Source organism: Symphodus melops (genome assembly GCF_947650265.1).
Source record: "Symphodus melops genome assembly, chromosome: 20".
NCBI lineage: Eukaryota > Metazoa > Chordata > Actinopteri > Labriformes > Labridae > Symphodus > Symphodus melops.
This window is the reverse complement of record NC_136710.1, coordinates 13,497,130-13,510,080: the sequence shown is the minus strand read 5'-3', so window position 1 is coordinate 13,510,080 and position 12,951 is coordinate 13,497,130.

Here is a 12,951-nt window from a genome sequence, read left to right as displayed (position 1 = left end):
TCTTCACAGAACTAAAAGGTTCAGGGACTTCTCTTCAGGAACTAAAAGGTTCAGGGACTTCTCTTCTTAGAACTAAAAGGTTCAGGGACTTCTCTTAGAAGAACTAAACGGTTCAGGGACTTCTCTTTAAAGAACTAAAAGGTTCATGGACTTCTCTTCAGGAACTAAAAGGTTCAGGCACTTCTCATCATATAAATAAAAGGTTCAGGGACTTCTCTTCAAAGAACTAAAAGTTTCAGGGACTTCTCTTCAGGAACTAAAAGGTTCAGGGACTTCTCTTCATAGAACTAAAAGGTTCAGGGACTTCTCTTCAAAGAACTAAAAGTTTCAGGGACTTCTCTTCAGGAACTAAAAGGTTCAGGGACTTCTCTTCATAGAACTAAAAGGTTCAGGGACTTCTCTTCAAAGAACTAAAAGGTTCAGGGACTTCTCTTCAGGAACTAAAAGGTTAAGGGACTTCTCTTCAGGAACTAAAAGGTTCAGGGACATCTCTTCATGGAACTAAAAGGTTCAGGGACTTCTCGTCAGGAACTAAACGGTTCAGGGACTTCTCTTCATAGACCTAACAGGTTCAGGGACGTCTCTTCAGGAACTAAAGGGTTCACAGACGTCTCTTCAGGAACTAAAAGGTTCAGGGACGTCTCTTTAAAGATCTAAAAGGTTCAGGGACTTCTCTTCAGGAACTAAAAGGTTCAGGGACATCTCTTCATAGAACTAAAAGGTTCAGGGACATCTCTTCATAGACCTATCAGGGTCAGGGACTTCTCTTCATAGAACTAAAAGGTTCAGGGACTTCTCTTCAGGAACTAAAAGGTTCAGGGACTTCTTTTCATAGAACTAAAAGGTTCAGGGACTTCTCTTCTCAGAACTAAAAGGTTCAGGGACTTCTCTTCAGGAACTAAAAGGTTCAGGGACTTCTCTACATAGAACTAAAAGGTTCAGGGACTTCTCTTTATATAACTAAAAGGTTCAGGGACTTCTCTTCAGGAACTAAAAGGTTCAGTGACTTCTCTTCACAGAACTAAAAGGTTCAGGGACTTCTCTTAATAGAACTAAACGGTTCAGGGACTTCTCTTTAAAGAACTAAAAGGTTCATGGACTTCTCTTCAGGAACTAAAAGGTTCAGGGACTTCTCATCATAAAACTAAAAGGTTCAGGGACTTCTCTTCAGGAAATAAAAGGTTAAGGGACTTCTCTTCTCAGAACTAAAAGGTTCAGGGACTTCTCTTCAAAGAACTAAAAGGTTCAGGGACTTCTCTTCAAGAACTAAAAGGTTCAGGGACTTCTCTTCAGGAACTAAAAGGTTCAGGGACTTCTTTTCATAGAACTAAAAGGTTCAGGGACTTCTCTTCTCAGAACTAAAAGGTTCAGGGACTTCTCTTCAGGAACTAAAAGGTTCAGGGACTTCTCTACATAGAACTAAAAGGTTCAGGGACTTCTCTTTATATAACTAAAAGGTTCAGGGACTTCACTTCAGGAACTAAAAGGTTCAGTGACTTCTCTTCACAGAACTAAAAGGTTCAGGGACTTCTCTTCATAGAACTAAACGGTTCAGGGACTTCTCTTTAAAGAACTAAAAGGTTCATGGACTTCTCTTCAGGAACTAAAAGGTTCAGGGACTTCTCATCATATAACTAAAAGGTTCAGGGACTTCTCTTCAGGAAATAAAAGGTTAAGGGACTTCTCTTCTCAGAACTAAAAGGTTCAGGGACTTCTCTTCAAAGAACTAAAAGGTTCAGGGACTTCTCTTCAAGAACTAAAAGGTTCAGGGACTTCTCTTCAGGAACTAAAAGGTTCAGGGGCATCTCTTTAAAGAACTAAAAGGTTCAGGAACTTCTCTTCAGGGTTCAGGGACTTCTCTTCATAGAACTAAAAGGTTCAGGGACTTCTCTTCAGGAACTAAAAGGTTAAGGGACTTCTCTTCTCAGAACTAAAAGGTTCAGGGACTTCTCTTCATGGAACTAAAAGGTTCAGGGACATCTCGTCAGGAACAAAAAGGTTCAGGGACATCTCTTCATAGAACTAAAAGGTTCAGGGACATCTCTTCATAGACCTATCAGGGTCAGGGACTTCACTTCAAAGAACTAAAAGGTTCAGGGACTTCTCTTCAGGAACTAAAAGGTTCAGGGACTTCTCTTTATAGAACTAAAAGGTTAAGGGACTTCTCTTCTCAGAACTAAAAGGTTCAGGGACTTCTCTTTATAGAACTAAAAGGTTCAGGGACTTCTCTTCTCAGAACTAAAAGGTTCAGGGACTTCTCTTAGAAGAACTAAACGGTTCAGGGACTTCTCTTTAAAGAACTAAAAGGTTCATGGACTTCTCTTCAGGAACTAAAAGGTTCAGGCACTTCTCATCATATAAATAAAAGGTTCAGGGACTTCTCTTCAAAGAACTAAAATGTTCAGGGACTTCTCTTCAGGAACTAAAAGGTTCAGGGACTTCTCTTCATAGAACTAAAAGGTTCAGGGACTTCTCTTCAAAGAACTAAAAGGTTCAGGGACTTCTCTTCAGGAACTAAAAGGTTCAGGGACTTCTCTTCATCGAACTAAAAAGTTCAGGGACATCTCTTCATGGAACTAAAAGGTTCAGGGACTTCTCTTCAGGAACTAAAAGGTTCAGGGACTTCTCTTTAAAGATCTAAAAGGTTCAGAGACATCTCTTCAGGAACTAAAAGGTTCAGGGACATCTCTTCATAGAACTACAAAGTTCAGGGACATCTCTTCTTAGAACTAAAAGGTTCAGGGACTTCTCTTAGAAGAACTAAACGGTTCAGGGACTTCTCTTTAAAGAACTAAAAGGTTCATGGACTTCTCTTCAGGAACTAAAAGGTTCAGGCACTTCTCATCATATAAATAAAAGGTTCAGGGACTTCTCTTCAAAGAACTAAAAGTTTCAGGGACTTCTCTTCAGGAACTAAAAGGTTCAGGGACTTCTCTTCATAGAACTAAAAAGTTCAGGGACATCTCTTCATGGAACAAAAAGGTTCAGGGACTTCTCTTCAGGAACTAAAAGGTTCAGGGACATCTCTTCATAGAACTAAAAAGTTCAGGGACATCTCTTCATAGACCTATCAGGGTCAGGGACTTCACTTCAAAGAACTAAAAGGTTCAGGGACTTCTCTTCAGGAACTAAAAGGTTCAGGGACTTCTCTTCATAGAACTTAAAGGTTAAGGGAATTCTCTTCTCAGAACTAAAAGGTTCAGGGACTTCTCTTCAGGAACTAAAAGGATCAGGGACTTCTCTTCATAGAACTAAAAGGGTAAGGGACTTCTCTTCTCAGAACTAAAAGGTTAAGGGACTTCTCTTCATATAACTAAAAGGTTCAGGGACTTCTCTTCAGGAACTAAAAGGTTCAGGGACTTCTCTTCATAGAACTAAAAGGTTCAGGGACTTCTCTTAGAATAACTAAATGGTTCAGGGACTTCTCTTTAAAGAACTAAAAGGTTCATGGACTTCTCTTCAGGAACTAAAAGGTTCAGGCACTTCTCATCATATAAATAAAAGGTTCAGGGACTTCTCTTCAAAGAACTAAAAGGTTCAGGGACTTCTCTTCAGGAACTAAAAGGTTCAGGGACTTCTCTTCATAGAACTAAAAGGTTCAGGGACTTCTCTTCAAAGAACTAAAAGGTTCAGGGACTTCTCTTCAGGAACTAAAAGGTTCAGGGACTTCTCTTCATAGAACTAAAAGGTTCAGGGACTTCTCTTAATAGAACTAAACGGTTCAGGGACTTCTCTTTAAAGAACTAAAAGGTTCATGGACTTCTCTTCAGGAACTAAAAGGTTCAGGCACTTCTCATCATATAACTAAAAGGTTCAGGGACTTCTCTTCAAAGAACTAAAAGGTTCAGGGACTTCTCTTCAGGAACTAAAAGGTTCAGGGACATCTCTTCATGGAACTAAAAGGTTCAGGCACTTCTCTTCAGGAACTAAAAGGTTCAGGGACTTCTCTTCATAGACCTAACAGGTTCAGGGACGTCTCTTCAGGAACTAAAAGGTTCACAGACGTCTCTTCAGGAACTAAAAGGTTCAGGGACGTCTCTTTAAAGATCTAAAAGGTTCAGGGACTTCTCTTCAGGAACTAAAAGGTTCAGGGACTTCTCTACATAGAACTAAAAGGTTCAGGGACTTCTCTTTATATAACTAAAAGGTTCAGGGACTTCTCTTCAGGAACTAAAAGGTTCAGGGACATCTCTTCATGGAACTAAAAGGTTCAGGCACTTCTCTTCAAAGAACTAAAAGGTTCAGGGACTTCTCTTCAAGAACTAAAAGGTTCAAGGACTTCTCTTCAGGAACTAAAAGGTTCAGGGACTTCTTTTCATAGAACTAAAAGGTTCAGGGACTTCTCTTCTCAGAACTAAAAGGTTCAGGGACTTCTCTTCAGGAACTAAAAGGTGCAGGGACTTCTCTACATAGAACTAAAAGGTTCAGGGACTTCTCTTTATATAACTAAAAGGTTCAGGGACTTCTCTTCAGGAACTAAAAGGTTCAGTTACTTCTCTTCACAGAACTAAAAGGTTCAGGGACTTCTCTTAATAGAACTAAACGGTTCAGGGACTTCTCTTTAAAGAACTAAAAGGTTCATGGACTTCTCTTCAGGAACTAAAAGGTTCAGGGACTTCTCATCATATAACTAAAAGGTTCAGGGACTTCTCTTCAGGAAATAAAAGGTTAAGGGACTTCTCTTCTCCGAACTAAAAGGTTCAGGGACTTCTCTTCAAAGAACTAAAAGGTTCAGGGACTTCTCTTCAAGAACTAAAAGGTTCAGGGACTTCTCTTCAGGAACTAAAAGGTTCAGGGGCATCTCTTTAAAGAACTAAAAGGTTCAGGAACTTCTCTTCAGGGTTCAGGGACTTCTCTTCATAGAACTAAAAGGTTCAGGGACTTCTCTTCAGGAACTAAAAGGTTAAGGGACTTCTCTTCAGGAACTAAAAGGTTCAGGGACATCTCTTCATGGAACTAAAAGGTTCAGGGACTTCTCGTCAGGAACTAAACGGTTCAGGGACTTCTCTTCATAGACCTAACAGGTTCAGGGACGTCTCTTCAGGAACTAAAGGGTTCACAGACGTCTCTTCAGGAACTAAAAGGTTCAGGGACGTCTCTTTAAAGATCTAAAAGGTTCAGGGACTTCTCTTCAGGAACTAAAAGGTTCAGGGACGTCTCTTTAAAGATCTAAAAGGTTCAGGGACTTCTCTTCAGGAACTAAAAGGTTCAGGGACATCTCTTCATAGAACTAAAAGGTTCAGGGACATCTCTTCATAGACCTATCAGGGTCAGGGACTTCTCTTCATAGAACTAAAAGGTTCAGGGACTTCTCTTCAGGAACTAAAAGGTTCAGGGACTTCTTTTCATAGAACTAAAAGGTTCAGGGACTTCTCTTCTCAGAACTAAAAGGTTCAGGGACTTCTCTTCAGGAACTAAAAGGTTCAGGGACTTCTCTACATAGAACTAAAAGGTTCAGGGACTTCTCTTTATATAACTAAAAGGTTCAGGGACTTCTCTTCAGGAACTAAAAGGTTCAGTGACTTCTCTTCACAGAACTAAAAGGTTCAGGGACTTCTCTTAATAGAACTAAACGGTTCAGGGACTTCTCTTTAAAGAACTAAAAGGTTCATGGACTTCTCTTCAGGAACTAAAAGGTTCAGGGACTTCTCATCATAAAACTAAAAGGTTCAGGGACTTCTCTTCAGGAAATAAAAGGTTAAGGGACTTCTCTTCTCAGAACTAAAAGGTTCAGGGACTTCTCTTCAAAGAACTAAAAGGTTCAGGGACTTCTCTTCAAGAACTAAAAGGTTCAGGGACTTCTCTTCAGGAACTAAAAGGTTCAGGGACTTCTTTTCATAGAACTAAAAGGTTCAGGGACTTCTCTTCTCAGAACTAAAAGGTTCAGGGACTTCTCTTCAGGAACTAAAAGGTTCAGGGACTTCTCTACATAGAACTAAAAGGTTCAGGGACTTCTCTTTATATAACTAAAAGGTTCAGGGACTTCACTTCAGGAACTAAAAGGTTCAGTGACTTCTCTTCACAGAACTAAAAGGTTCAGGGACTTCTCTTCATAGAACTAAACGGTTCAGGGACTTCTCTTTAAAGAACTAAAAGGTTCATGGACTTCTCTTCAGGAACTAAAAGGTTCAGGGACTTCTCATCATATAACTAAAAGGTTCAGGGACTTCTCTTCAGGAAATAAAAGGTTAAGGGACTTCTCTTCTCCGAACTAAAAGGTTCAGGGACTTCTCTTCAAAGAACTAAAAGGTTCAGGGACTTCTCTTCAAGAACTAAAAGGTTCAGGGACTTCTCTTCAGGAACTAAAAGGTTCAGGGGCATCTCTTTAAAGAACTAAAAGGTTCAGGAACTTCTCTTCAGGGTTCAGGGACTTCTCTTCATAGAACTAAAAGGTTCAGGGACTTCTCTTCAGGAACTAAAAGGTTAAGGGACTTCTCTTCAGGAACTAAAAGGTTCAGGGACATCTCTTCATGGAACTAAAAGGTTCAGGGACTTCTCGTCAGGAACTAAACGGTTCAGGGACTTCTCTTCATAGACCTAACAGGTTCAGGGACGTCTCTTCAGGAACTAAAGGGTTCACAGACGTCTCTTCAGGAACTAAAAGGTTCAGGGACGTCTCTTTAAAGATCTAAAAGGTTCAGGGACTTCTCTTCAGGAACTAAAAGGTTCAGGGACATCTCTTCATAGAACTAAAAGGTTCAGGGACATCTCTTCATAGACCTATCAGGGTCAGGGACTTCTCTTCATAGAACTAAAAGGTTCAGGGACTTCTCTTCAGGAACTAAAAGGTTCAGGGACTTCTTTTCATAGAACTAAAAGGTTCAGGGACTTCTCTTCTCAGAACTAAAAGGTTCAGGGACTTCTCTTCAGGAACTAAAAGGTTCAGGGACTTCTCTACATAGAACTAAAAGGTTCAGGGACTTCTCTTTATATAACTAAAAGGTTCAGGGACTTCTCTTCAGGAACTAAAAGGTTCAGTGACTTCTCTTCACAGAACTAAAAGGTTCAGGGACTTCTCTTAATAGAACTAAACGGTTCAGGGACTTCTCTTTAAAGAACTAAAAGGTTCATGGACTTCTCTTCAGGAACTAAAAGGTTCAGGGACTTCTCATCATAAAACTAAAAGGTTCAGGGACTTCTCTTCAGGAAATAAAAGGTTAAGGGACTTCTCTTCTCAGAACTAAAAGGTTCAGGGACTTCTCTTCAAAGAACTAAAAGGTTCAGGGACTTCTCTTCAAGAACTAAAAGGTTCAGGGACTTCTCTTCAGGAACTAAAAGGTTCAGGGACTTCTTTTCATAGAACTAAAAGGTTCAGGGACTTCTCTTCTCAGAACTAAAAGGTTCAGGGACTTCTCTTCAGGAACTAAAAGGTTCAGGGACTTCTCTACATAGAACTAAAAGGTTCAGGGACTTCTCTTTATATAACTAAAAGGTTCAGGGACTTCACTTCAGGAACTAAAAGGTTCAGTGACTTCTCTTCACAGAACTAAAAGGTTCAGGGACTTCTCTTCATAGAACTAAACGGTTCAGGGACTTCTCTTTAAAGAACTAAAAGGTTCATGGACTTCTCTTCAGGAACTAAAAGGTTCAGGGACTTCTCATCATATAACTAAAAGGTTCAGGGACTTCTCTTCAGGAAATAAAAGGTTAAGGGACTTCTCTTCTCAGAACTAAAAGGTTCAGGGACTTCTCTTCAAAGAACTAAAAGGTTCAGGGACTTCTCTTCAAGAACTAAAAGGTTCAGGGACTTCTCTTCAGGAACTAAAAGGTTCAGGGGCATCTCTTTAAAGAACTAAAAGGTTCAGGAACTTCTCTTCAGGGTTCAGGGACTTCTCTTCATAGAACTAAAAGGTTCAGGGACTTCTCTTCAGGAACTAAAAGGTTAAGGGACTTCTCTTCTCAGAACTAAAAGGCTCAGGGACTTCTCTTCATGGAACTAAAAGGTTCAGGGACATCTCGTCAGGAACAAAAAGGTTCAGGGACATCTCTTCATAGAACTAAAAGGTTCAGGGACATCTCTTCATAGACCTATCAGGGTCAGGGACTTCACTTTAAAGAACTAAAAGGTTCAGGGACTTCTCTTCAGGAACTAAAAGGTTCAGGGACTTCTCTTTATAGAACTAAAAGGTTAAGGGACTTCTCTTCTCAGAACTAAAAGGTTCAGGGACTTCTCTTTATAGAACTAAAAGGTTCAGGGACTTCTCTTCTCAGAACTAAAAGGTTCAGGGACTTCTCTTAGAAGAACTAAACGGTTCAGGGACTTCTCTTTAAAGAACTAAAAGGTTCATGGACTTCTCTTCAGGAACTAAAAGGTTCAGGCACTTCTCATCATATAAATAAAAGGTTCAGGGACTTCTCTTCAAAGAACTAAAATGTTCAGGGACTTCTCTTCAGGAACTAAAAGGTTCAGGGACTTCTCTTCATAGAACTAAAAGGTTCAGGGACTTCTCTTCAAAGAACTAAAAGGTTCAGGGACTTCTCTTCAGGAACTAAAAGGTTCAGGGACTTCTCTTCATCGAACTAAAAAGTTCAGGGACATCTCTTCATGGAACTAAAAGGTTCAGGGACTTCTCTTCAGGAACTAAAAGGTTCAGGGACTTCTCTTTAAAGATCTAAAAGGTTCAGGGACATCTCTTCAGGAACTAAAAGGTTCAGGGACATCTCTTCATAGAACTACAAAGTTCAGGGACATCTCTTCATAGACCTATCAGGGTCAGGGACTTCACTTCAAAGAACTAAAAGGTTCAGGGACTTCTCTTCAGGAACTAAAAGGTTCAGGGACTTCTCTTCATAGAACTAAACGGTTAAGGGAATTCTCTTCACAGAACTAAAAGGTTCAGGGACTTCTCTTCAGGAACTAAAAGGTTCAGGGACTTCTCTTCTTAGAACTAAAAGGTTCAGGGACTTCTCTTCAGGAACTAAAAGGTTCAGGGACTTCTCTTCATAGACCTAACAGGTTCAGGGACGTCTCTTCAGGAACTAAAAGGTTCACAGACGTCTCTTCAGGAACTAAAAGGTTCAGGGACGTCTCTTTAAAGATCTAAAAGGTTCAGGGACTTCTCTTCAGGAACTAAAAGGTTCAGGGACTTCTCTACATAGAACTAAAAGGTTCAGGGACTTCTCTTTATATAACTAAAAGGTTCAGGGACTTCTCTTCAGGAACTAAAAGGTTCAGGGACATCTCTTCATGGAACTAAAAGGTTCAGGCACTTCTCTTCAAAGAACTAAAAGGTTCAGGGACTTCTCTTCAAGAACTAAAAGGTTCAAGGACTTCTCTTCAGGAACTAAAAGGTTCAGGGACTTCTCTTCAGGAACTAAAAGGTTCAGGGGCATCTCTTTAAAGAACTAAAAGGTTCAGGAACTTCTCTTCAGGGTTCAGGGACTTCTCTTCATAGAACTAAAAGGTTCAGGGACTTCTCTTCAGGAACTAAAAGGTTAAGGGACTTCTCTTCTCAGAACTAAAAGGTTCAGGGACTTCTCTTCATGGAACTAAAAGGTTCAGGGACATCTCGTCAGGAACAAAAAGGTTCAGGGACATCTCTTCATAGAACTAAAAGGTTCAGGGACATCTCTTCATAGACCTATCAGGGTCAGGGACTTCACTTCAAAGAACTAAAAGGTTCAGGGACTTCTCTTCAGGAACTAAAAGGTTCAGGGACTTCTCTTTATAGAACTAAAAGGTTAAGGGACTTCTCTTCTCAGAACTAAAAGGTTCAGGGACTTCTCTTTATAGAACTAAAAGGTTCAGGGACTTCTCTTCTCAGAACTAAAAGGTTCAGGGACTTCTCTTAGAAGAACTAAACGGTTCAGGGACTTCTCTTTAAAGAACTAAAAGGTTCATGGACTTCTCTTCAGGAACTAAAAGGTTCAGGCACTTCTCATCATATAAATAAAAGGTTCAGGGACTTCTCTTCAAAGAACTAAAATGTTCAGGGACTTCTCTTCAGGAACTAAAAGGTTCAGGGACTTCTCTTCATAGAACTAAAAGGTTCAGGGACTTCTCTTCAAAGAACTAAAAGGTTCAGGGACTTCTCTTCAGGAACTAAAAGGTTCAGGGACTTCTCTTCATCGAACTAAAAAGTTCAGGGACATCTCTTCATGGAACTAAAAGGTTCAGGGACTTCTCTTCAGGAACTAAAAGGTTCAGGGACTTCTCTTTAAAGATCTAAAAGGTTCAGGGACATCTCTTCAGGAACTAAAAGGTTCAGGGACATCTCTTCATAGAACTACAAAGTTCAGGGACATCTCTTCATAGACCTATCAGGGTCAGGGACTTCACTTCAAAGAACTAAAAGGTTCAGGGACTTCTCTTCAGGAACTAAAAGGTTCAGGGACTTCTCTTCATAGAACTAAACGGTTAAGGGAATTCTCTTCACAGAACTAAAAGGTTCAGGGACTTCTCTTCAGGAACTAAAAGGTTCAGGGACTTCTCTTCTTAGAACTAAAAGGTTCAGGGACTTCTCTTAGAAGAACTAAACGGTTCAGGGACTTCTCTTTAAAGAACTAAAAGGTTCATGGACTTCTCTTCAGGAACTAAAAGGTTCAGGCACTTCTCATCATATAAATAAAAGGTTCAGGGACTTCTCTTCAAAGAACTAAAAGTTTCAGGGACTTCTCTTCAGGAACTAAAAGGTTCAGGGACTTCTCTTCATAGAACTAAAAGGTTCAGGGACTTCTCTTCAAAGAACTAAAAGTTTCAGGGACTTCTCTTCAGGAACTAAAAGGTTCAGGGACTTCTCTTCATAGAACTAAAAGGTTCAGGGACTTCTCTTCAAAGAACTAAAAGGTTCAGGGACTTCTCTTCAGGAACTAAAAGGTTCAGGGACTTCTCTTCATAGAACTAAAAAGTTCAGGGACATCTCTTCATGGAACTAAAAGGTTCAGGGACTTCTCTTCAGGAACTAAAAGGTTCAGGGACTTCTCTTTAAAGATCTAAAAGGTTCAGGGACATCTCTTCAGGAACTAAAAGGTTCAGGGACATCTCTTCATAGAACTACAAAGTTCAGGGACATCTCTTCATAGACCTATCAGGGTCAGGGACTTCACTTCAAAGAACTAAAAGGTTCAGGGACTTCTCTTCAGGAACTAAAAGGTTCAGGGACTTCTCTTCATAGAACTAAAAGGTTAAGGGAATTCTCTTCTCAGAACTAAAAGGTTCAGGGACTTCTCTTCAGGAACTAAAAGGTTCAGGGACTTCTCTTCATAGAACTAAAAGGTTCAGGGACTTCTCTTCAAAGAACTAAAAGGTTCAGGGACTTCTCTTCAGGAACTAAAAGGTTCAGGGACTTCTCTTCATAGAACTAAAAAGTTCAGGGACATCTCTTCATGGAACAAAAAGGTTCAGGGACTTCTCTTCAGGAACTAAAAGGTTCAGGGACATCTCTTCATAGAACTAAAAAGTTCAGGGACATCTCTTCATAGACCTATCAGGGTCAGGGACTTCACTTCAAAGAACTAAAAGGTTCAGGGACTTCTCTTCAGGAACTAAAAGGTTCAGGGACTTCTCTTCATAGAACTTAAAGGTTAAGGGAATTCTCTTCTCAGAACTAAAAGGTTCAGGGACTTCTCTTCAGGAACTAAAAGGATCAGGGACTTCTCTTCATAGAACTAAAAGGGTAAGGGACTTCTCTTCTCAGAACTAAAAGGTTAAGGGACTTCTCTTCATATAACTAAAAGGTTCAGGGACTTCTCTTCAGGAACTAAAAGGTTCAGGGACTTCTCTTCATAGAACTAAAAGGTTCAGGGACTTCTCTTAGAATAACTAAATGGTTCAGGGACTTCTCTTTAAAGAACTAAAAGGTTCATGGACTTCTCTTCAGGAACTAAAAGGTTCAGGCACTTCTCATCATATAAATAAAAGGTTCAGGGACTTCTCTTCAAAGAACTAAAAGGTTCAGGGACTTCTCTTCAGGAACTAAAAGGTTCAGGGACTTCTCTTCATAGAACTAAAAGGTTCAGGGACTTCTCTTCAAAGAACTAAAAGGTTCAGGGACTTCTCTTCAGGAACTAAAAGGTTCAGGGACTTCTCTTCATAGAACTAAAAGGTTCAGGGACTTCTCTTAATAGAACTAAACGGTTCAGGGACTTCTCTTTAAAGAACTAAAAGGTTCATGGACTTCTCTTCAGGAACTAAAAGGTTCAGGCACTTCTCATCATATAACTAAAAGGTTCAGGGACTTCTCTTCAAAGAACTAAAAGGTTCAGGGACTTCTCTTCAGGAACTAAAAGGTTCAGGGACATCTCTTCATGGAACTAAAAGGTTCAGGCACTTCTCTTCAGGAACTAAAAGGTTCAGGGACTTCTCTTCATAGACCTAACAGGTTCAGGGACGTCTCTTCAGGAACTAAAAGGTTCACAGACGTCTCTTCAGGAACTAAAAGGTTCAGGGACGTCTCTTTAAAGATCTAAAAGGTTCAGGGACTTCTCTTCAGGAACTAAAAGGTTCAGGGACTTCTCTACATAGAACTAAAAGGTTCAGGGACTTCTCTTTATATAACTAAAAGGTTCAGGGACTTCTCTTCAGGAACTAAAAGGTTCAGGGACATCTCTTCATGGAACTAAAAGGTTCAGGCACTTCTCTTCAAAGAACTAAAAGGTTCAGGGACTTCTCTTCAAGAACTAAAAGGTTCAAGGACTTCTCTTCAGGAACTAAAAGGTTCAGGGACTTCTTTTCATAGAACTAAAAGGTTCAGGGACTTCTCTTCTCAGAACTAAAAGGTTCAGGGACTTCTCTTCAGGAACTAAAAGGTGCAGGGACTTCTCTACATAGAACTAAAAGGTTCAGGGACTTCTCTTTATATAACTAAAAGGTTCAGGGACTTCTCTTCAGGAACTAAAAGGTTCAGTTACTTCTCTTCACAGAACTAAAAGGTTCAGGGACTTCTCTTAATAGAACTAAACGGTTCAGGGACTTCTCTTTAAAGAACTAAAAGGTTCATGGACTTCTCTTCA